Genomic DNA, 25,027 nt, shown 5'->3' on the forward strand with positions numbered 1-25,027 from the left:
AACCAACCATACACATGGTCATGTAGCCTCGAAACTGGACTGAATTTACAGTGAAATCATTTGACCACACAGAGGAATTAATGACATTAGCTGCCTGTGGGCATTGATGTAAGTCAGTGGGGAAAGATGAAAATTTTTGCTGGATCGGGAATCGAAACCGGGTCTCCTGCTTAGTAGACAGATGCGCTGGTCACTGCGACATCTTTTTTTTTTTTACATAAATCACTTAAAATCTTTCCAAAGGTTGGGAACTGAACCTGGATCTCATGATTGCTTTTTTTATTTTGTAACCCCCCCCATTTTTTTAATACGGATGGAGGCATGGAAGGGAGGGCAGGGAGGGCAGAATGGACAGGGTCGTAACCCGAGGCCTGGCCACGGTGTCTCCCTCGCCCATCAAGGTATCAGGGATAGCAAGGGAAATCAGTTGTGGGATTTTTTTTATTTAATTGTTTTAATATATTCGTAATTTGTATACACTTCATACCACAACAAAAATAAATGTACCTAGCACCGCATCGTGCTCTGAGTAAACAAAACAATATCTGGCTACCTACCTACACCGAGGTAATATACATGGTGAGTCACCTAACATTACCGCTGGATATATTTCGTAAACCACATCAAATACTGACGAATCGATTCCACAGACCGAACGTGACGAGAGGGGCTAGTGTAATTGGTTAATACAAACCATAAAAAAATGCACGGAAGTATGTTTTTTAACACAAACCTACGTTTTTTTAAATGGAACCACGTTAGTTTTGTTAGCACATCTGAACATATAAACAAATACGTAATCAGTGCCGTTTGTTGCATTGTAAAATGTTAATTACATCCGGAGATATTGTAACCTAAAGTTGACGCTTGAGTACCACTCCTCCGCTGTTCGATCGTGTGTATCGGAGAGCACCGAATTACGTAGGGATCCAAAGGGAACGGTGATGGACCTTAGGTACAGAAGAGACTGGAACAGCACATTACGTCCACATGCTAACACCTTTTTATTGGTCTTTTTCACTGACGCACATGTACATTACCATGAGGGGTGAGGTACACGTACAAACGTGGTTTCCGTTTTCAATTACGGAGTGGAATAGAGTGTGTCCCGACATGTCAGGCCAATCGATGTTCAATGTGGTGGCCATCATTTGCTGCACACAATTGCAATCTCTGGCGTAATGAATGTCGTACACGCCGCAGTACATCTAGTGTAATGTCGCTGCAGGCTGTCACAATACGTTGTTTCATATCCTCTGGGGTTGTAGGCACATCACGGTACACATTCTCCTTTAACATACCCCACAGAAAGAAGTCCAGAGGTGTAAGATCAGGAGAACGGGCTGGCCAATTTATGCGTCCTCCACGTCCTATGAAACGCCCGTCGAACATCCTGTCAAGGGTCAGCCTAGTGTTAATTGCGGAATGTGCAGGTGCACCATCATGCTGATACCACATGCGTCGACGTGTTTCCAGTGGGACATTTTCGAGCAACGTTGGCATTTCATTCTGTAGAAACGCGATGTATGTTGCAGCTGTTTGGGCCCCCTGCAATTAAGTGAGGACCAATGAGGTGGTCGCCAATGATTCCGCACCATACATTTACAGTCCACGATCGCCGTCGCTCTACCTGTCTGAACCAGCGAGGATTGTCCACGGACCAGTAATGCATGTTCCGTAGGTTCACTGCCCCGTGGTTTGTGAAACCCGCTTTATCGGTAAACAGGTAGAACTGCAACGCATTCTCTGTTAATGCCCATTGACAGAATTGCACTCGATGATTAAAGTCATCACGATGTAATTGCTGATGTAGCGACACATGAAACGGGTGAAAGCGGTGACGATGCAGTATGCGCATGACACTACTTTGACTCAGTCCACCGGCTCTCGCAATGTCCCGTGTACTCATGTGTGGGTTCATGGCAACAGCAGCTAAAACACCAACTGCACCCGCTTCTCCTGTGACGGGCCTGTTACGGACCCGTTTGCGTGCTACGACCATACCTGTTGCATACAGTTGGCGGTAGATGTTTTGCAATGTGCGGCACGTTGGATGCTCTCCGTCCGGGTACCGTTCTGCATACACCCTGCAGGCTTCAGCTGCATTTCGTCGACACTCGCCATAGATGAGTATCATCTCCGCCTTTTCAGAGTTCGAATACACCATGGTCACAGTTCCTACAACACTACACTATCACAGACTTCTGGTAACACGGTGTACTACAGTTGGTCTGCGTGCGGAGACGAATGCAGAATAACAATAGCAGCAAGCGCTACATGCGGACACTGCGACTGCTAGACCAAACCACAACAGTGCACTACAGCCACACTCGTCAACACGGTCGTCATCGTAAACATGTCCCTGCAGATGCTGCTCGCCGACCGTGGCCCGTGTTTGTTACAACACGCAACTGAACGTCGGAGGTTTCAAGCGTCAACTTTAGGTTACAATATCTCCGGATGTAATTAACACTTTACAATGCAACAAACGGCACTGATTACGTATGTGTTTATATGTTCAGATGTGCTAGGAAAACTAACGTGGTTCCATTTAAAAAAACGTAGGTTTGTGTTAAAAAACATACTTCCGTGCATTTTTGTATCGTTTGTATTAACCAATTACACTAGCCCCTCTCCTCACGTTCGGTCTGTGGAATCGGTTCGTCAGTATTTGATGTGGTTTACGAAATATATCCAGCGGTAGCGTTAGGTGACTCACCCTGTATATGGGGGAAACAAAAGAAAGAAAAAGTGCTTCGTACACGACGCAGAAGGGTGTATCGCTACTCTCCTTACGCTTCATCATCCAGGTACGTCTTCACGTATGTCGTACGTTATTCCACCGATAATCGGACGTAGTTTTGTCAGCTCAGTCAATGGGTATCTTCTCCCACCTGTCGATAATCCAGCTGCGTGGAGGGTCACGTAGGGCACTCCCTAAGTAATTAGAAAAGTATTGTCCGTATTTTGGATCCCCGTACGATCTTGCGATAACGTTCTCGTAAGTAGTTCCAAAAGTCCAGTACATATTTAGGTCCACCGTGAAATAAATGTCGTGCCGCATGCCCACGGATCCACGTGACTGCGTTGGTTTTGGTGTGCGGGAAATACTGTTCATCCGGAAATAGTAGAAGCCGAGGTGTTATGTGTTCCGGAGTCAGTCGTAGAAAATACGACAAAATTTGGCGCACCAAGCGCCATACATTTCCTGCAGGCCACACGTGAGACGATGCAACATTTTTTTTCACTTCAGTCTCATTACTTTATTGTCGCACCTCGTATGCAGACGACCTGGTTCTCGTGCTCTGCAATCGTGCCGATGTAACCAGTGGACTAGAATGGATTACCACAAACGGTGTGGCTTCTAGCAGCTATCTCAACATCACCAAATCGGTCGCCATGGCCATAGGAGACGGGTTGACCCCAGCGTTGACTGTGATGTACCTTGTGGATCGGACGTCTGTATCCAGTGTAACCGCGTGTATCGTCCGCCACACCACCTTCCAACTAACCTGAGGGTTTTTGGCCTCTACGATGTCGGGAGGACGACGGTTCAATCCCGCGTCCGGCCATCCTGATTTAGGTTTCCTGTGATTTCCCTAAATCGTCCTAGGCAAATGCCGGGATGGTTCCTTTGAAAGGGCACGGCTGACTTCCTCCCCCATCCTTCCCTAAACCGATGGGACCGATGACCTCGCAGTTTGGTCTTTTCCCCGAAACAACCTAACCTCTACGATGTGTGGCGGGCGCCTCTGCTGTATGGCATGATACATATCCCGCGTCGACGCCTGTTTCGTAGGTGGTACTGCGATACGGACAAAACTGTGTTCGATATAAAAGTGCCCGAAGTAGTAGAAGGATGGGGGTATGCCTTGCGTCGTCAGTGGGGGCATAACGGAGGACGGAGCTAAAGACTCCAGTTGCAAACCTGTCAAACTTTCCGAGTGGTGGCGCCACAGCTTGACGTGCGAGCTGACATAAAGGGCCACAGCCCTATCGTGGACATGGACTAGGCCAAGACCTCCCCTTTCTGGGGAAAGGGTCAGCGACTCGTAACTGACTTTGAAGAGCATTCCTTTACTGACGTAGGCTCCGAATGCCGCTAATAGACGTCGAGCAATCAGTAACGGTATTGAGAGGACACGCGCTATGTGTGGAAGGCGCGATGCGAGGTAAACATTGACGAAGTGTGTCCTTTGAAGAACGTCGAGGGTCCGCAGACGAAGGTTGAAGATCTGGACCCGAATTTGTTGTAATAAGCGGCGGTAGTTAAGGGCCGCAGTGTGCCGTATGACGTCGTGAAACACTATTCCGACATATTTGACAGTGCCACTAAGCTGTAAGGGGGTCGACACACGTTGGGGCCAACCCGTCTCCTATGGCCATGGCGACCAATTTGGTGACGTTGAGACAGCTGCCGGAAGCCACACCGTATGTCGTAATCCATTCTAGTGCGCTGGTTACATCGTCGCGATTGCGGAGCACGAGAACCAGGTCGTCTGCATATACTGTGCAGCGAAATGTGACGTCACATAAGGCGACTCCGGTGAGGCGTTGACGGAGGCCACAGAGAAGCGGTTCCAGTGCCAGATCGTAGAGTAACGTCGACAAGGGGCAGCCTTGACGCACCGATCTGAAAATCGGGAGGGACTGAGTGAGACGCCCGTTAACGAGCACTTTGGAAGTCGCCCCTCGGAGGAGGCGCATCACGACGTCTGTGAATTGCTGTGGGTACTGCATGTGCTGGAGAACGGACGTTAGGTACGCGTGATCCACTCGATCAAAAGCTTGGCTAAAATCTAGTGATGCCATCGCTCCCGGGATGCGGCGTGCCCTGGCTAGGGCTGTTAAGTCACGGTATCGACACAATGCTGTGTGGATGTTGTTGATACCCCCTAGGGAAGTGTGATCTGGTGAGATGACGTAAGGTAGGATCGGTCGTAGACGGTTTGCTAATACTCTGTTGAATATCTTCATGTCGCAGTTGACGAGTGTTAGCGGGCGGTAATCTTGTATTCGAGCCCCACCTTTAGGTTTGTGAACCGGTATAATTATTCCTCCTACGAAGGTCGTGGGGAGCGGCACTACAGGGGACATAACCTCCCGACGGATGTCTGTCAACTTGGGAACCAGGAAATACCGGAAAGTTCTATAAAACTCCACAGGGAGGCCGCCGGGGCCAGGAGACTTATTCGCCTTTACCTATGGCGTCGATACCTTCGTCGTCCGTAATGTCGTTCTACACTCCTGGAAATGGAAAAAAGAACACATTGACACCGGTGTGTCAGACCCACCATACTTGCTCCGGACACTGCGAGAGGGCTGTACAAGCAATGATCACACGCACGGCACAGCGGACACACCAGGAACCGCGGTGTTGGCCGTCGAATGGCGCTAGCTGCGCAGCATTTGTGCACCGCCGCCGTCAGTGTCAGCCAGTTTGCCGTGGCATACGGAGCTCCATCGCAGTCTTTAACACTGGTAGCATGCCGCGACAGCGTGGACGTGAACCGTATGTGCAGTTGACGGACTTTGAGCGAGGGCGTATAGTGGGCATGCGGGAGGCCGGGTGGACGTACCGCCGAATTGCTCAACACGTGGGGCGTGAGGTCTCCACAGTACATCGATGTTGTCGCCAGTGGTCGGCGGAAGGTGCACGTACCCGTCGACCTGGGACCGGACCGCAGCGACGCACGGATGCACCCCAAGACCGTAGGATCCTACGCAGTGCCGTAGGGGACCGCACCGCCACTTCCCAGCAAATTAGGGACACTGTTGCTCCTGGGGTATCGGCGAGGACCATTCGCAACCGTCTCCATGAAGCTGGGCTACGGTCCCGCACACCGTTAGGCCGTCTTCCGCTCACGCCCCAACATCGTGCAGCCCGCCTCCAGTGGTGTCGCGACAGGCGTGAATGGAGGGACGAATGGAGACGTGTCGTCTTCAGCGATGAGAGTCGCTTCTGCCTTGGTGCCAATGATGGTCGTATGCGTGTTTGGCGCCGTGCAGGTGAGCGCCACAATCAGGAATGCATACGACCGAGGCACACAGGGCCAACACCCGGCATCCTGGTGTGGGGAGCGATCTCCTACACTGGCCGTACACCACTGGTGATCGTCGAGGGGACACTGAATAGTGCACGGTACATCCAAACCGTCATCGAACCCATCGTTCTACCATTCCTAGACCGGCAAGGGAACTTGCTGTTCCAACAGGACAATGCACGTCCGCATGTATCCCGTGCCACCCAACGTGCTCTAGAAGGTGTAAGTCAACTACCCTGGCCAGCAAGATCTCCGGATCTGTCCCCCACTGAGCATGTTTGGGACTGGATGAAGCGTCGTCTCACGCGGTCTGCACGTCCAGCACGAACGCTGGTCCAACTGAGGCGCCAGGTGGAAATGGCATGGCAAGCCGTTCCACAGGACTACATCCAGCATCTCTACGATCGTCTCCATGGGAGGATAGCAGCCTGCATTGCTGCGAAAGGTGGATATACACTGTACTAGTGCCGACATTGTGCATGCTCTGTTGCCTGTGTCTATGTACCTGTGGTTCTGTCAGTGTGATCATGTGATGTATCTGACCCCAGGAATGTGTCAATAAAGTTTCCCCTTCCTGGGACAATGAATTCACGGTGTTCTTATTTCAATTTCCAGGAGTGTATAATTCAGTTTGTAAATTCTGTAGGACAGTGCCATAAACCAGTTGTGAGACTCCTGTCACATTGAGTAGAATAAAGTCGTACGTATAGGTCGAAGAAGGCTGCACTAATATCGCGTTTTGTGGTGTGGTGACGGCCGTCCTCATTGGTGATGGCCTGTATCAGCGCCCGTCTTCGCAGTTTACGTTCTCGAAAGACGTGGTGCATTGTGGGTCGTTCCGATGCAAGTCTGTCACGTGTTCGCGCTCGGACGATCGTCCCTTCGCGGTGTCGGCGCATATGGGCTACGATCTGTGCCTTCGCACGCTGTACTGTCATCTGTCGTTCCAATGTGGGCGGCTAGGATGTACATTCGCGAAGGACGGTGAAACAAAAATCGAAGGTCTGCCGCCTCTAAACAACGGTCTCACGACCGTACGTAATAAAGGTGCCCCCTGGTGCAGTTTAACCACCAACTGATCGATGTAGGACATGTCGGGAGGCGGGACGCGAAATCCACGTGTCTTCGATGGAGCGTCGACATTCCGTAGAAGCGAGGTAGGCAAGGTTTAATTTCCAGGGCTGTCGGCTGCGCCACACCCGTAGGTGACGAAGGGTGGGGGCACATATATGGGCCTCGTGATCAGAAAAGGGTACGGGCCACACCTCCAAGTCGCTCACTGTTGCCGCGAGAGAACGGGCGACGTAAATCCTGTAGATGCGACTAGACGAGTGACTCATGAAATGGGTGTATCCCAGTCGATTTCCTCGGACATGTTCCCAGGTATCTACCAGCTGGAGATCGTTGATGAGTGAATGGTGTGGCAGCTGATCTTTAGGTGCTTGGGTGCTATGGAAATCGCCCCCAATACCAAATCATCGTACCTGCCCTGAAAAAGTGGTACTATTCCTTCTGCGAAGAAGAGCGATCGGTTGCGACGGTGATTTGTTCCATAAGGTGTGTACACATTGGTAAACTGGACGCCTAGCACCGTTACAGCCATTCCGCTAGCATCGGGGAGATATCGGGCTTCGTCCGCCTCGAGGCCCTCTCTGAGGAGAACTGCGACTCCACTGTTAGTTGGCGAGGCGTGGGATACATGGGCCCCATAACAATACATACCCGGGAAATCGGCGACGAAGACTTCTTGGAGAAAGACAGTGTCAACGTCTGCTGCACTGAGCATGTATTGGAGCAGCGACATCTTCGTACGTATCCGAATGGTGTTAATGTTGATGGTCTGTAGATCGTCTCCTGCAGTGTGGGCCTCCGTCAGCGTCGCTGTAAAAGGTGGGGCCTGTAATCTGCAGGCCACGTCCGCGCCGTCGTCTGTTGCTACTCGGGAGGGGCCGAGGTGTGGGAGTACTGCAACCTACATCCCTCTGAGTCTACTTACTGAACTCATCTCTTACTCTACGATTTTTACCCCACGCGCTTTCCTCCAGTACTAAATTGGCGATCCCTTGATGCCTTAGAATCTGTCCTACCAACCGATCGCTCCTTTCGGTCAGGTTGTACCGTTGGCGCAACTGCATGAGTGGGCACCTCCCCATTTTCATTCGATCTTTCTTGTCTCACCGATTTTTTCGGACCCGAGTTGGTGCCACACTCTCTGATCGATTTGAGCAGGGGAATGGTGTCCCTCAGGGCAGTGTTTTAAGCGTTGCTCTCTTTGCCATAGCCATAAACAGTATTACATCTACGGTGGGAGTCCTGTACAGTGCTCCTTATTTGTGAACGATTTTGCTGTTTTCTTCTCCTCCTCCAGTGTTGCAACGGTGAGTCGTCAGTGCGGCGGCTGGAGGAGTGGGCTGCAAAGACGTGTTTTCGGCTTTCTGCTGATAAGTGTGCGTGTGTTCATTTTAATCGTTCTCGTCGTCTTTTTAATTTGCCTGCCTTGAAGATGGGGGGCACCATCTTACATTTTAGAGACACAGTGAGGTTTCTGGGCCTCATTTTTGACTCCAGATTATCGTGGTTGCCACACCTGCGAGACTTAAAAGCCCGAATCCTGACGGCGCTGAACATCCTCAGGTGCCTTAGCCACAGATCTTGGGAAGCGGACACGGCGCGTCTCCTCTAGTTTTATCGGGCTTTTGTGCGCTAGCGCCTGGACAACGGGTGCACGGTGTATGGGTCAGCGAGGCCCTCTTCTTTGCGGATCATTGATGCTGTGCACCATGAGGGAATTCGGCTGACCACGGGCGCTTATCGGACCAGTCCCATACCCAGCCTCTGTCCTGAAGCGGGGGAACAGCCACTTACCATCCGGCACCAGCTGCTCATGGTGAGCCTGGCATGTAAGTTCCTCGCAGCACCCACACACCATACTGTTGTTCGTCCACATCTGGAGCGCCTTTTTTTCCAACCGTCCACAAGCCACGATGCCATTTGGGATCCGTGTGTAGCATGTGCTGGAGTCACTCGGTGTGGCGCCAGTGCGACCCCAAGTCCAGGGTTTTAACCGTCTGCCACCCTGGCAGCTGGAGCGGCCTGAGTGATTTAAGATTTGGTGCGGTACAGGAGAGATAGCACTCCTGCTTCCGTTTTTAATGCGGTCTTTTCTGCAGTTTTATCTGAGCACCACGACCATGTAGCTGTTTTTACGGAAGCAGGGTGACTCCTTTGGTTTCTCTGTCGTCTTCCCGGATCGTGTCCTCAAGGTCAGACTGCCTCCCGAATTTACCATCTTTGACGCAGAATCTTGCGGGCACTGGAGCAAATGAGACATTCTCCCAGTGTTAGATTTCTCATCTGTTCAGATTCTTTGAGCGCCCTTTACTCTCTCCAGCGTTTGTACCCAGCAGATAAAGTAACCCAGACTATACAGGACGCCCTCCTCCAACTACAGTGACTGGGGAAGCAGGAGACTTTCTGCTGGGCACATGGCAATTCTGGGGAATGAAAGGGCTGATAGAGCAGCCCAGGAGGCGTGTCGTGACCGTCAGGTCTTTCATTTTCCTATCCCCCTGCATGCCCTCACCTCGCTGTTGCTGTATCAAGTCCTGTGTCGCTGGGAACATGAGTGAATAGAAGTGACCGACAACAAGCTCCTTGTCGTCAAGCCCACAACTCGGCCGTGGCGTACTTCCTCCCAGCCACTTCGACGGGACGAGGTCCTCCTTACTCGTCTTCGCATCGGCCACAGCCCTATGACGCATGGAATTTTACTCCGGCGAGAGGACCCTCCGATGTGTGGTGCTTGTGGCGTGCAGATCACGGTGCACCACATTTTATTGGAATGCATTTTATTTGCTGACCAGCGGACTGCAGCGGATTTGCTGGCGGATCTGCAGTCTATTTTATGCAATGATCAAACGAATGTGGTTGGCGTTTTAAAGTTTTGTGAATTGTCCCACGTTTTTAACAAGATTTCGGGGAGACGTTTTTAATGTGTCAACATGGTGACTGGCTCAGCCAAGTTTTTTGTAAGTGATCAGCCAGTCACATTTGCCTGTCGTGTTTCATTTGTTTTAGTGCATGTGGGAGTGCCTGTGCGATAGAGTAATTGTGTGGTCATTTTGTGTGCATGCGTGTACGACAGTTTTCGTTCATATCCACATTCGTTTATTTTAATCATTATTAGGGCGCTAATAACCTCGCCACTGGGGGTCCATAAGATACCTAAACCACACACACACACACGGATTTCTCTTCTGCCCAATTCTATTCAGTACCTAAAATGTAAATGTCGCGTGACTAGGGCCTCCTGTCGGGTAGACCGTTCACCGGGTGCAAGTCTTTCGATTTGACGCCACTTCGGCGACTTGCGGGTCGATGGGGGTGAAATAATGATGATTAGGACAACACAACACCCAGTCCCTGAGCGGAGAAAATATCCGACCCAGCCGGGAATCGAACGAGGGCCCTTATGATTGCCAAACTGTCGCCCTTTTTTTTCTTTTTTGTTTCTCTAATTTTGTTCGTTGCATTTGTTCGGTGCGGATGTCCCATAACACCCGTTAAGGTTCAGTTTTTTATTACAGAGGGCAGCTAATCCTCTGACCGAACACGCTCAGCTACCATGCCGGCGTTCAGTACCTCATCATTAATTACGTGATCGACCCATCTAATCTTCAGCATTCTTCTACAGCATGACATTTCAAAACCTTCTATTCTCTTCTTGTCTAAAATGTCTATCACCCATATTTCACTTCCATACGTGGCTACACTCCATACAAACACTTCCTGGCACTTAAATCTATAATCGATGTTAACAAATTTCTCTTCTTCAGGAACGCACTTCTTTCCATTGCCATTCTACATTTTATATCCTCCCTACTTCGACCGTCATCAGTTATTTTGCTTCTCAAATAGCAAAACACGTTTACTACTTTAAGTGTCTCATTTCCTAATCTAATTCCCTCAGCATTCGACTACATTCCATTATCCTAATCTATAAGCAACAACAAGCACATCTGTTTTGTAAATGACAAAGAATTGGAGCAGGAGATCCTTTTAGAATTCATACATCCTTTTATTTATCCACATTTAAAGAGAACTGCCATACGTTACAGGAAGTAGAAATGTTATCCAAGTTTTTCCACATTTCTTTACAGTTCGATCAATGACGAAATTTTTCTTTTTACAACAGTAATGGCAGTGAAGTATGTGGTAGTGCTGTTGCTCCTTCCTATTAACCGTTTATGTATACTGAGTGACCAGAGACCATTATAATAGCATCACAGATGAGCGTAAGTTTTAATCTTCTGATTGGATTAATTTCACTCGCGAGGGTAGTCACGATACACTAAATACCAATAAGTGCAGTTCACATATCTGAAAAGGAAAATAAATGCTCCGTATAGAACCGTAAGTGACAGAATACAAAAGTGAAGATGTAGTTGCCGCCTTCATACTCAAATAAAACGAACCATCATGCTCCACATAGTCATGGATTTATAAAAAGAGCGCATTCACACACGGCACAAAGATACATTGCTGTCAAAGCGACAGCAGTAGTCTCTTCATCTGCTTTCAGGCAACAGTGCGAGGTAACGTTTCTCTGCTGCGTCGGCATAGAGCTGAGACGTCTCTGGTGTGATCATTCACTTGCGCAAAATATAATCGTGCCGACACAATACAGCCCCTCCCATGTCACGTTATTTCGGCACGAAAAAGTTTACACATAAGAGGTCTGCACATTTTGACTGTGTGTGGAATAAAATATACACCACTGGCTATAAAAATTGCTACACCACGAAGATGACGTGCTACAGACGCGAAATTTAACCGACAGGAAGAAGATGCTGTGATATGCAAATGATTAACTTTTAGGAGCATTCACACAAGGTTGGCGCCAGTGGCGACACCTACAACACGCTGACATGAGGAAAATTTCCAACCAAGTTCTCAAACACAAACAGCAGTTGACCGCTGTTGCTTGGTGAAACGTTGTTGTGAAGCCTCGTGTAAGGAGAAGAAATGCTACCATCACGTTTCCGACTTTGATAAAGGTCGGATTGTAGCCTGTCGCAAACGCGGTTTATCGTATCGCGACATTGCTGCTCGCGTTGGTCGTGATCCAATGCTTGTTAGTAGAATATGGAACCGGTGGGTTCAGGAGGGTAATACGGAACGCCGTGCTGGATCCCAACGGCCTCGTATCACTAACAGTCGAGATGACAGTAATCTTATCCTCATGGCTGTAACGGATCGTGCAGCCACGTCTCGATTCCTGAGTCAACAGATGGGGACGTTTGCAAGACAACAACCATCTGCACGAACAGTTCGACGACGTTTGCAGCAGCATGGAATATCAGCTCGGAGACCATGGCTGCGGTTACCCTTGATGCTGTATCACAGACAGGAGCGCCTGCGATGGTGTACTCAACGACGAACCTGGGTGCACGAATGGCAAAACGTCATCTTTTCGGATGACTCCAGGTTCTGTTACAGTATCATGATGGTTGCATCCGTGTTTGCCGACATTGCGGTGAACGCACATTCGAAGCGTGTATTCGTCATCGCCATACTGGCGTATTACCCGGCGTGATGGTATGGGGTGCCATTGGTTACACGTCTGGTCACCTCTTGTTCGCATTGACGGCACTTTGAATAGTGGACGTTACATTTCAGATGTGTTACGATCCGTGGCTCTACCCTTCATTCGATCCCTGCGATACCCTACATTTCAGCAGGTTAATGCACGACCACATGTTGCAGGTCCTGTACGGGCCTTTCTGGATACAGAAAATGTTGGACTGCTGCCCTGGCCAGCACATTCTCCGGATCTATCACCAACTGAAAACGTCTGGTCAATGGTGGTCAAGCAACACCAGTCACTACTCTTGATGAACTGTGGTATCGTGTTGAAGATGCATGGGCAGCTGTACCTGTACACGCTATCCAAGCTTTGTTTGACTCAATGCACAGGCGTATCAAGGCCGTTATTACGGCCAGAGGTGGTTGTTCTGGGTACTTATTTCTCAGGATCTATGCACCCAAACTGCGTGAAAATGTAATCACATGTCAGTTCTAGTATAATATATCTGTCCAATGAATACCCGTTTATCATCTACATTTCTTCTTGGTGTAGCAATTTTAATGGCCAGTAGAGTATAACTGTCCCAGAAAAATTGTTAGATCAGGGTGAGATCATCAAACGAACAGCGATGGCTCGTCATTAATCTTCTTACCAATAGACGTGTTCCTTTATTTTGTTTTGGACAGAGGGAGGGCTGAGGGAACGGGTATAATCAGTCTTCCGACTCGTTTGATGCGGCTCGATATGACGTAATCTCCTGTCCAACTCCGTCTCAGACTATCATATACACCCAATGTTCTCAGTTATTTGTTGGATGTGTTCTTATATCTGTGTTCCCCTGGAGTTTTTACCCCTCCCGTCTCCATCTAACACCATGAAAGCTATTCCCTGACACAGTACCACATCTCCAACTCCATGATCCTCTTTGTTTCCGGTTCTTCCACTGTCTGTGTTTCTTTGAGATCTAATGCTTTGCTCCGAATGTACGTTATCACAAATTTCTTCCTTAAACTGAGGCCTATGTTTGACACCTGTAGGTTTCTCTTGGTCAGGAATGCCCTTTTTGTCTATGCTACTCTGCTTTTTCTACCGTCCTCGCTTCGTTCTATCATGTGTTATTTTGCTTGCAAGGTAGCAGTTCTTAATTTTGTTCGGTTGTCCGCAGTTGTAATGTGAAGTTTATCACTAATCTCATTTGTGGTACTTTTCGTTGTGTTTCTCTTTCTTCGGTTCTCGCTCACTCTCTAATGTGTGCTCATTAGAACGTTCATTTCATTCAGCGGGTTCTGCAGTACTTCCACACTTTTACTGAGAACAGCAGTGCTGTCAGCGAATCATATTATTGTTATCGTCTCATCCTGAATTTCAATCCCACCCCTGTAGTTTCTTTTATTTCAGTCATTACATCTTTGACTTACAAATTGAACGGTAGGGGAGTAAGATAGTATCCTTGGCTTCCACGCCTTTCAATCGGAGCACTTCGTTCTTTGCCTTCCATTCTTATTATTCCCTATTCTTTCTTGTACATAATGTATACAATCAGTCTTGCTCTATAACTTACATCTGTTTTTGTTTCTAAAATGTTTAAATAAATGATAACTGTTGCATCGAGTCACAAAGCAATAAAAATTATTCCATTACTGGTAGGATATTACCATTCCTGGTTTCAATATCAAAGTCAATATTTTGCATATTAGTGATGTTCCAAACGAAACAGCTGATACACAAATTTAAATTACTGAGACAATTTCGACAAAATATGGTTCAACTGACAAAGTAATTGCACTTTATTCAGACAATGTAAATACAAATTTTGGGGTGGCCAACACAAAACACAAGATGTTTATCAGAAATTTCGGGTAGAATTAAATAAATCTCTTGTCTGTGTTGGCTGATGGTGCTCACGTTTTGCACTATAGTGTTCAATCAGCAGCAGGTCTTCTGACAATTTACAAATATTTTGAAACGTACAATGTTAGAAACCATGCGTTAAAAGAATTCCTGATGCTGAATGCAAGTCCCTGTTAAAAAAAATGGCTCTGAGCACTATGGGACTCAACATCTTAGGTCATAAGTCCCCTAGAACTTAGAACTACTTAAACCTAATTAACCTAAGGACATCACACACACCCATGCCCGAGGCAGGATTCGAACCTGCGACCGTAGCAGTCCCGCGGTTCCGGACTGCAGCGCCAGAACCGCTAGACCACCGCGGCCGGCCCCTGTTAAGTAACAGCAAAACTCGTTGGCTGTCTCTTCTTCGTGTATTGCAGAGGGTCCTGGATATTTTCGAACAACTTACGTCATACTTTTTGCCCTTCGACAAACGCCATCAAAATTTGCTAAATTTCTTCTCTAATAACTCTTTCTCAAAATAGTTGAGATTTTCAACAGATCAGGAAGAAGTTTTTGTTGCTTCATTAAACAAATTGAAAGTCAAATAGTCTTACCCATTGGAACTTCTAATCTGATTGACAGTCTTATACAAAAGTTAATTTCTAGAAAGGTCAACAGATTCATAAGAACAGTTAAGAGGAAGTTGCAAAATCTTGTTGAACAAGTAATTAATACAGAAAAGATGTTGAAATCATTTCAGGCGTTTTTTGATGACTGTGTGAATTACATAAAAAAGACCTCTTGTCAGTTTTCAGGCTTTGGGATCTCTTTTGGATTCTTTGCTACAGTCTGCCTCACTGGCATCGTGTCTGGGTTCCCTCAGGTTTTTGTCTCAATATGGTGTTCCTGCTTCTGCTTTCAATGAGAATTCATCATTCGACGAACTTGAACTTTTTAATGGAACAGCACATTAAAGCTGGGTTTCTCAGACAGTACATCCAGAAGAAAGATGCACTGCAATATTTTTAAAAAAATGTGAAATTTATAATGTTTTTTTGAAAAATGTAGAGAAAATTGTCAATTTTGTGTTACGTCTGCCAGATACGAACACTGTAGATGGAAAAGTTTCCAGCTTGGTTAACATGTTCTGACATGATGAAAAAAAGTCATTCTTGTTTTGATACAATGAAAGTTATTGTTGTGAAAAGTCATTTCAGTTTATCATGCACAGAATTTTGTGATTTTAGAATCAATTCATTCTTTTGACAAATATTCATACAGCAATGGTAAATCTTAAGCTGAAATATATAATTTGTGTCTGATCACTGATTAACCATATTACATGATTTTTAGAATGAACCAACTGTACCTATTTAAAATAGTAAGCGACTAAACATTTCCGAAGATATCTCCAGGCTGTTACAATAAAAACGTATATATGAGTATTTTTATTTCTGAAGAAAAGATGCTTTATTTATGTGTAATATACCAACATCTTCCCTCCCAGTTCACAAAATGAAGATACACTGCTATGGGTTTTCAGCTTTAGCATCGTCATAGGCCTGTTATCGATTTCAAAATATCACCATAACTGACACGAAACTTACCATAAGCGTTAAGTGTAGTAGTGAAGTTCAGTATCAAGTCTAAACACAAGTCTCCCGGTGTTTCCTCATTGAAATCTAGTCAGCAGCAAGACACAACGCTACAGGGGGAAGCGACCCCTGCTGTACACTATGAACATCCCGCTGGCGCAACGTCCCCATTCTGCCCTACCTCATCACACATTTTATTCCTTTACATTATTTCGTAATTTACTGGGGTGCGATGAAAGTCTTGACGGAACAAAGTTCCTTTTCTTTATCCTGCATTTTCATTGCTAATTACTTCCTCATTTATTAAGGAGAACCTTCAGTTGTGGGTTAGCAGACTTCTCTTTAGAATTACCGTTTTATTTTCCCATATGCTGTCTCCATATTTTATTATTTTCAGTTGATAAACTCTTTTATTATCGAAAGTTAACTTGCCAATATCATTTTGCATATTGTTCAGCTTTCTTTTGATATGATAAATTCTATTTCATATCTGTGGATTTTGTTTTTATTTTAAATAGCAACATCACGTAACACTCAGCAGTACTAACGTCTCAGTAGTCGATTGTACAACGTATGACGTCTTATCATATGTTCTTAGTTACATTCTGTTCTTTTTTTTGTATTGCACCTATCGTATGTACAACTTTTAATGAACAGTATTTTTTCTGTCTATTTTAGATCTGAAGATTATCGCTACCTCCGCCGAAACCGGTCATATGAGTTTATGAACTCACGATCTAGGCAAATGAATTATATAAAAAACTAAGATCGCTTTTCCACACTCTTGACCACCTTATAAAATCCATTTAAATGGCCAAGTGAACACAGCAAAGAATGCACTGTTCACTTTAATAGATAAAAAAGCAGAATAAGACTCCAGCAGATGATTATCAGAATAATGACATACAACCCCTTTCCCCTCCCCCCTTCCCTCCTCACTCTTCAATGAAACCTCCAAATCACTAATCATTCGAAATTTAGAAACTTTTTACTCAGTCCCTGGTAGCTATTAGATGCACATTCAGTTAAAAAAAAACTTTCAAGTACGCGTAGAAACGCGCACACACACACACACACACACACACACACACACACACACACACACACACACACACGCAGAGAGAGAGAGAGAGAGAAAGAGAGAGAGAGAGAGAAAGAGAAAGAGAGAGAGAAAGAGTGAGTGAGAGAGAGAGAAAGAGAGGCGCGCGCATACACACCTACCGAAACAGAAACAGGACAGAAATAAACAATCATTACGTTTATATAATGCACTTTGTTACGTTTACAACATTTACGTAAACAAATGAGAAAAGCGACATCACGTCAACACACAGTTACAATAGAAATCACATTTCTCGAACGAAAATCTGCAGTTAATGCCACATTAATAGTGGTGGGCCACACTAATTAGTTAACAAAATATGAAAATTCCGAAACGAATCGAACTTAATGTGAAAATGTGTCAATGTTTCGGGAGCGATGTAACAGTGCGACCTCTAACCTGTGACCAGGTAAGAGGAAATGCATATTTCAGCCGGATAAACGGATAACTGTAAGTAGAAATTTATTTATGTAAAGATTAGGACGAACTATGTTATAATACACAAATATTGCACGTAAACACAAAACTGTATTATCCTTGATGAAAACCGCTGAAGGTGTATTAATGCAAAATCGAAACGTGTCTGGAGCGAATAAAGTACACTGCAGCAGGAAAAAACAGTATATTTCTGGTACATGTGGCCATGTCCTTAAACTTGTGCTGACTTCTAGTTCATATTGTGCAGTTTGAATTGACTGATGAATCGCTGAGATATTTTGGCCAGACTTATCTGTTTACAGCAGCTGCCTTTTGGCACAGTGTACATCGCTGAAGCCATACGGATATTTATCGATTAACGTATGATACACTTTGTTCATTCTTCATAACTTTTCCAATTTTTATCATAGACCAGATTAGATGAGGTCTTCTCACCAAGACGAAAGCAGTGTGGGCTTAGCTTTTTCTGTAGAATTAATTGATAGTATGTCTATAACTTGATTCTTCCGGGATAGAATGGCCAGGCCTTTTACAGGCTGTAGCCACTAAAAGTCGAAGTTAGCTAAGGAATCATCCGTCGACCACACGTACCAGAACTCCGCTTCCCCCTTCCAGCCTGTAACACAAATTAAATGTCAGAACTAGCCTAAGCTTTGTCTTTTACCCGTTTGAGCAGCCCTACGGTGTATCGATTCCCTGTAGTCCTCCTCCCGTGCTTCTCTAAGGCCTACTAATCCGTCGTTATGGCAACCAACACAAATGGTCGCTTTACTTGCTGCCTACGTCCGTCTCGTCGAAATGTGACGTCAATGAGTGTCATTTCCACCAGCTGCTTGCGAAACCTGATGTACGCAACAATTGACACTCACAGATTCACTAGCCGTACAGTCCCGACTTAATTAGTGTGGGTGTTCCTCTACCAGGCCATTACGTAGCATTCTCGTCAGTCACCCGTGCCTGGCGCTTTTATTCCGATTGCTGTGTCCTTGTTGGACATGTTCTCAGCTACAGCTGCTGTGGGAGGCTCCGGAAGGACACCATGTGGAGAACATCTTCTCACTGAAACACCTCCTCGTCTTTAAATCATCGTTCAAGCGTGCGTCCAGGACGGCAATACTTTCTCGGCTGAAATTTCGGCTGCTAATCGTATTGCCGTCTTCAAGGCCGAGTCGGTGACAGTCGTGAGTATCCAAGCACGCCTAGTTATAAGTTAATACACTAAAACCCAGGATGCAAAGCAATACTGACAAATAAATGCGTATGAAAACATATAATTCATTGTTATAACATAACATTTTCTCACGTTCAGTCACTTTTATTATCGAATATTTACGGGAACGAGACGTTTCGGTAACGTGCTGTCGTCATCAGATGCCTGAATGTTATTGATACAACAGTTACTAATTGCCAGTTATATCACCATAACCAGGGGCAACTGATTTAATGAAATGTACGAAACGCGTCTTATACCAGATTCCAAATGACGAACTCGATCCACGAATCTAAACTTCAAATTACATAGATTTCTGGTTTGTTTATGAAGTTCAACAACTAAACATAAACTCACAAGATAGAGATTAATTATACACGAAAATAGTCGGAAAACATAATTTTAAAGAACATTAAGACCAAAAAAGCGCCGGCCCAAGTGGCCGAGCGGTTCTAGGCGCTTCAGTCTGGAACCGCACGACTGCTACGGTCACAGGTTCGAATCCTGCCTCGGGCATGGATGTGTGTGATGTCCTTAGGTTAGTTAGGTTTAAGTAGTTCTAAGTTCTAGGGGTCTGATGACCCTAGCAGTTAAGTCCCATAGTGCTCAGAGCCATTTAAACCATTTGAACCCCAAAAGCATATAATTCTCTATCAAGTTAATAATGTTCACGTTCAAAGAAAACTATCAGAATCTGTTCCGTAATAAATCGAGCAATATTTTACTATTCGCTGGTTAATATTCGATCACCTGATGTAAGTCCGCAGCTTGTGGTCGTGCGGTAGCGTTCTCGCTTCCCACGCCCGGTTTCCCGGGTTCGATTCCCGGCGGGGTTAGGGATTTTCTCTGCCTCGTGATGACTGGGTGTTGTGTGATGTCCTTAGGTTAGTTAGGTTTAAGTAGTTCTAAGTTCTAGGGGACTGATGACCATAGATGTTAAGTCCCATAGTGCTCAGAGCCATTTGAACCATTTGCCAACCTGATGTAAAAATGTACGCAACTTCACACAAATTTGTGTCATACGTATAAAAATTGCAGTTTTTCAAAATGGAAACAAAATTTCCGAGACAGATATTTTGAACATTTGAATTGTTATCTTCTTCTTCTTCTTGCGTTACGGCCTCTGTAGGACCACGGGTAGCCCCTTCGTGGACTGCATTCTCCTTCTACCAGAACCTCTTCATTCTTTCTCTTCTTCTCTCCCGCTCTTCTTCCGAGATCTTTAGTGTCCGTTTCGCTGCTGGCTCCACTGGCGACACTCTAATCTCTTTCTGTATTTTTCTCTGTCATTGATCTCCGGCATATTGGTCGGTGTATATTTGTTCCTGCAATTTTCCTGTTCTTCGACCTTGATCGCCAATTCCAACCAGTCCTTCCGAAGTTCAACAATCCACTTGGTTCCTGTCTTTCCCCTTGACCTCCCTGTTGTTTCCCACACTCTCTTCGTCATTCTGTCCATACTCATCCTAACTACATGTCCAGCAAACCTTGCCCTTTCGAGTCTGATTTCCCCGGATATTGTTCCCATGTTCCGATACAGTTCTTCCCTAGGTCTTCACATCCACCTCTCTCCACATCTTTTGGGACCTAGTGTTTTTCTCAGTATTTTTCTCTCTTCTTTCGCTAGTCGTTCTGCCCCATTTCTTCCTAGTGTCATCGTCTCAGCAGCATATAATACTGCATTCCTCACCGTTGCCTTGTAGTGGCTTATCTTTGCCTCTGTGGATATATTCTTTTTATTGTGTATCTCTCTCGTCAGGCAGAAGGCTGACCTCATCTTCTTTATCCTCTCTGTTATTCCCTCCTTGCTCCTGTTCCTTCCTGTTATAAATTCTCCCAGGTATTTAAATTTTCCCACCATTTCCACGGTGCCTTCCGGTGTTTCCCAGTCTGCAGTGGTATTTAATGTCTTTGTCTTGTTATAGGTTATCCTCAGTCCAACCTTTCTGGCTACCTTACTTTACTTGTCGAGTTGTGTCTTTGCGTCTTCTTCCGTCTCACTTACTATTGCTATATCGTCTGCAAAGGCTAGGCAGTCCACTTGAGCCCTGTTGCCCTTTTTGTCCCCCACATGGGTCTTTGGTATTCCCATTTCCTTGTTTATTGCTCTCCACTGCCTAATCACTTCGTCCAGTGCTATACTGAACAACAATGGTGACAATCCATCTCCCTTTTTAACACCAGTCTTGATCTCAAATTCTTCTGCTATGTTAACTTTTTATTACCACAAATATGGTTTACTGTCCTATGGGATATCAAGCGAAAATTGTAGCTGTCTTGAGGAGGACGCAACATGTTACTTTAGGTGCAGAGTCATTCTCTCGTAAGATGTAAATTTAAATTCAGGCGACCGCTGGGGAAATGTGTTTTTGATATTGTATATTAATCAGCTGGCAGACAACGTTAAGAGGAACCGTAGATATGTCGCAGATGGTGAATTAACTTTAATGAAGTAGTTTCTGAAAAAAACTGAATAAATATTGTCAAATTTTGATCAGATTTAAAAGAGGTGCAAATATTGACAAAATCCTTAAAATTTTGAAATATTAATTAATGGACTTCATAAAAGGAGAAAAGAGTAGTATCCTACGACTACAATATCAATGATGCCCAACTGGAAGCGGTCACCTTATAAAATATCTAAGTGTGACAGTCTGCAGGGATATAACGTACAGGATAAATCAGAACACCACCGACAAATTGTCAGAGGTTGTTCATAAGTGACACACTGTCTCCGAGGGCTCGTTACAGAATTTTGTTTCTTGCCCTTCTAACAGACACCGAACCGGCAAATGATGGCAGGGACTGTCTACAGTGATTTATTTAACTCAGAGAATTTTATAATGCAATGTGATGGGTGCGTGACACTTATATGTACCTCTAGTAAGGGCTTTTTAATCTTACTCTACTAATCTAGGAAATTGTCTATGGTTTGCCTATCCGTTTTCTAGAATTATCGTACAGGTAATTAGTTATTTAGAATATGCAGATAAGTTGTCTGTCCCCTTCAAACTGACTCAAAAGTTATGTTATATCAGACAAATCAAACACAAGTAAATTAAATGATCAGCATAAATTAATAGCTCTGAAAGAACAAATGCAGTTATCTTCATCACATTTATGTTAGATTGAACCCGAAGATAATGAAATCATTGACAAAATTAATATTCTCAGAAATAATATAGGATACAGATTTTCCTTGCGTTGGCTTTGGCCCTTCACTGCTTATCTTTGTCCTGCTTAAAACATGCGATCAGCTGATACACACAGAATGACTGACATAATCGCTATAGGAAATTTTAAAAGAAATTATTACCCCAATAAGCAATGTTGAATCGCAGTGCAGGAAGAATAGTACTCGAGATCTCAGCAATTTATTTATACGTCCTATACTGCAGAGCGTATGCTATATGACCGGAATCGTAGAATTACGGCAATACAGAGCTCTGTGGCCCGAATACTTCTAAACGGATACTGCCTTATAACTTCACTGTACTATAATGCGAGCCGCAGTTTCCTTGTAATTGAACCTTAAGTTCTGATACGTAAAAGCCACATATAACACTATATAGCAAGCTAGCGTTACCCCCTGGGAGGAATTTAGAAATGTTTTGACCGTGTGTTTACCTAGAGTGTATTGAACAGTAATTTCGTATCTATGGCAATTAATAGAAAACTGAAAGGCTTTATTTTGGAAGTAATGAAAGTAGCGAAGTTCATGTGAATGAAACAACAAACGGCCGCAAACTTAATTAAGCATAATAATTTTAAATATTAAGTTAAAAGAAAAATGAATCTGAGTTGCAAATGAGGCTTTCATTAATACTCCTTTTAAATAGTGCAATCAATACACACGACTACAGGACGAACTGAGTAGTGGGTAACCGTAGTTATTGTTTCCACAATTAGCGATAATATGTAGTTAAATGATATTTCACTCATAGTAATAATAGTGCTGTCTAATCATTAACCAATTAAGCACTAAGATATTACTCAACACATCACGAGACTAAAATTGGGCATGAAAAGAGCTCTGGTTTAACTAACATACAAACACCATAAATGAAGTTAAATAACATTGCATAAACATTTTTTATACTCTCTCTATTATGGAAATGTGTCAGATTTCTTTAGCAAGTGCAATATTCTGTTTATCTTTCTTATAATAGAAAAGAATATAGAGGGGGCCCATAAACTGAAACTGACTTTACAGGTAAATTCTCTGACTATTTCAGAAACAAACAGGAATTTGCCATTATTGATTTCTAACCCCAGTTGAAACAATTTATATGTTCATGCTTTAAAGCAAGTAATTCAAATATTAAGTTCAATTAACTTCAGAAAATAATTCATAGTAATAATCAAAGCAAAATTACTTTCATGTAGGTTCAATTTTTGTGCCTTTCTCACTACCTGGGAAGCAGGTAATTTAACTAGCAACATTTATACACTTTGGCACTGAACTTTGGCACATTATAAAGGCTCCTTGGAAAAAATTAAATTTGTTTACTACTACTACTACTACTACTACTACTACTAGACAATTACTGTTTAGCTCTACAGGACCTTTATACTGAAATGTTTCCCACACCACCTTGTATCGTGTTTCTGTGTGTGTGAGTAACTGTAGTTCACTGTTGTGGCTAAATACATACAGCATACACAGGGTGATGTGTGAAACTGATAGCGATTACACGCTTACGCTGTTGTAAAAATCTGCTCCAGTGCTGCAGATACCGTGTTGAGCTGAAAGTGGTAACCAAAGTACGGAGAAATATTCTTCGGAGCTCTGTTGCATAGCAATCAGATTGCTTTCAGTTCTGAGAAATGTCCAGGTACAATTGTGGATTTGAATGATACATGAAGTGACTTCTTTTCCGAAGAAAGCATCGAACTATTTTACTAGAACTGAACGCTCCTGTCGGAACTGTTCTCAAGCTGGTATTTATTATTAAATCACAATAGAAGTATATGCTGGTTGTAGAATAACACGTACCTTCTTGAAATGAACAATATTTTATTGTTCTATTAACTGATTTCCTTCCATATACACATATATTTTACAATGTGAATCAAAATCTCGCAATGGCGTCGATTTTTACATCACAAGAATGGCTCTCCTCTTGTAAAATTACTCTTAACAAGAACAAAAGCTCTATATCCTAAGAATAATTATGTGAGCGCTGGCCGCCACAGAGTAATAAACAATATCTTTGTCTCTCTCTCTCTCGCACTGTCACAGCAAGTTACCCTGCCTGATACATCATATATGCCCCTTTTGTGGACGAACGTTTTTGGACAAAAACAAACACGAGCGTTCACACAACACTATATCGGTGATTGTTTATGACACTGTATTAATGTCCACTAGAGTATTAATGTCCACTATATTTCTTATGATATTTTGGTATTAGTGAATGACTATCAAAATGGAAATTATAGATTTGGGTGCATATGCTGCTGACAAAGCCTGTGCTGCTTGAAAATTCCTGATGCAGTTTATATGCATAGCTTACTTGCTTGCTTTTATTCATTTGTCGAGGATGGCATGAGATGTGATCAGAATCCTTTTTTTTTTTTTTTTCATCGTTACTCAAAGCTTCTGTCACACGCCGTGGGATGTCTCAAACGGGTAATCTAGCCATTCGGCCAAGCCCCACAAAAGAAATCCTCGTATTTCTCACTTTCAAAGAATATTAATTGAATACCCCCAGTTAACCATAGACCTTGCCGTTGGTGGGGAGGCTTGCGTGCCGCAGCGATACAGATAGCCGTACCGTAGGTGCAACCACAACGGAGGGGTATCTGTTGAGAGGCCAGACAAACGTGTGGTTCCTGAAGAGGGGCAGCAGCCTTTTCAGTAGTTGCAGGGGCAACAGTCTGGATGATTGACTGATCTGGCCTTGTAACACTAACCAAAACGGCCTTCTGTGCTGGTACTGCGAACGGCTGAAAGCAAGGGGAAACTACGGCCGTAATTTTTCCCGAGGGCATGCAGCTTTACTGTATGCATAAATGATGATGGCGTCCTCTTGGGTAAAATATTCCGGAGGTAAAATAGTCCCCCATTTGGATCTCCGGGCGGGGACTACTAAAGAGGACGTCGTTATCAGGAGAAAGAAAACTGGCGTTCTACGTATCGGAGTGTGGAATGTCAGATTCCTTAATCGGGCAGATAGGTTAGAAAATTTAAAAAGGGAAATGGATAGGTTAAAG

This window comes from Schistocerca nitens, chromosome 9, assembly GCF_023898315.1.
Source record: "Schistocerca nitens isolate TAMUIC-IGC-003100 chromosome 9, iqSchNite1.1, whole genome shotgun sequence".
NCBI lineage: Eukaryota > Metazoa > Arthropoda > Insecta > Orthoptera > Acrididae > Schistocerca > Schistocerca nitens.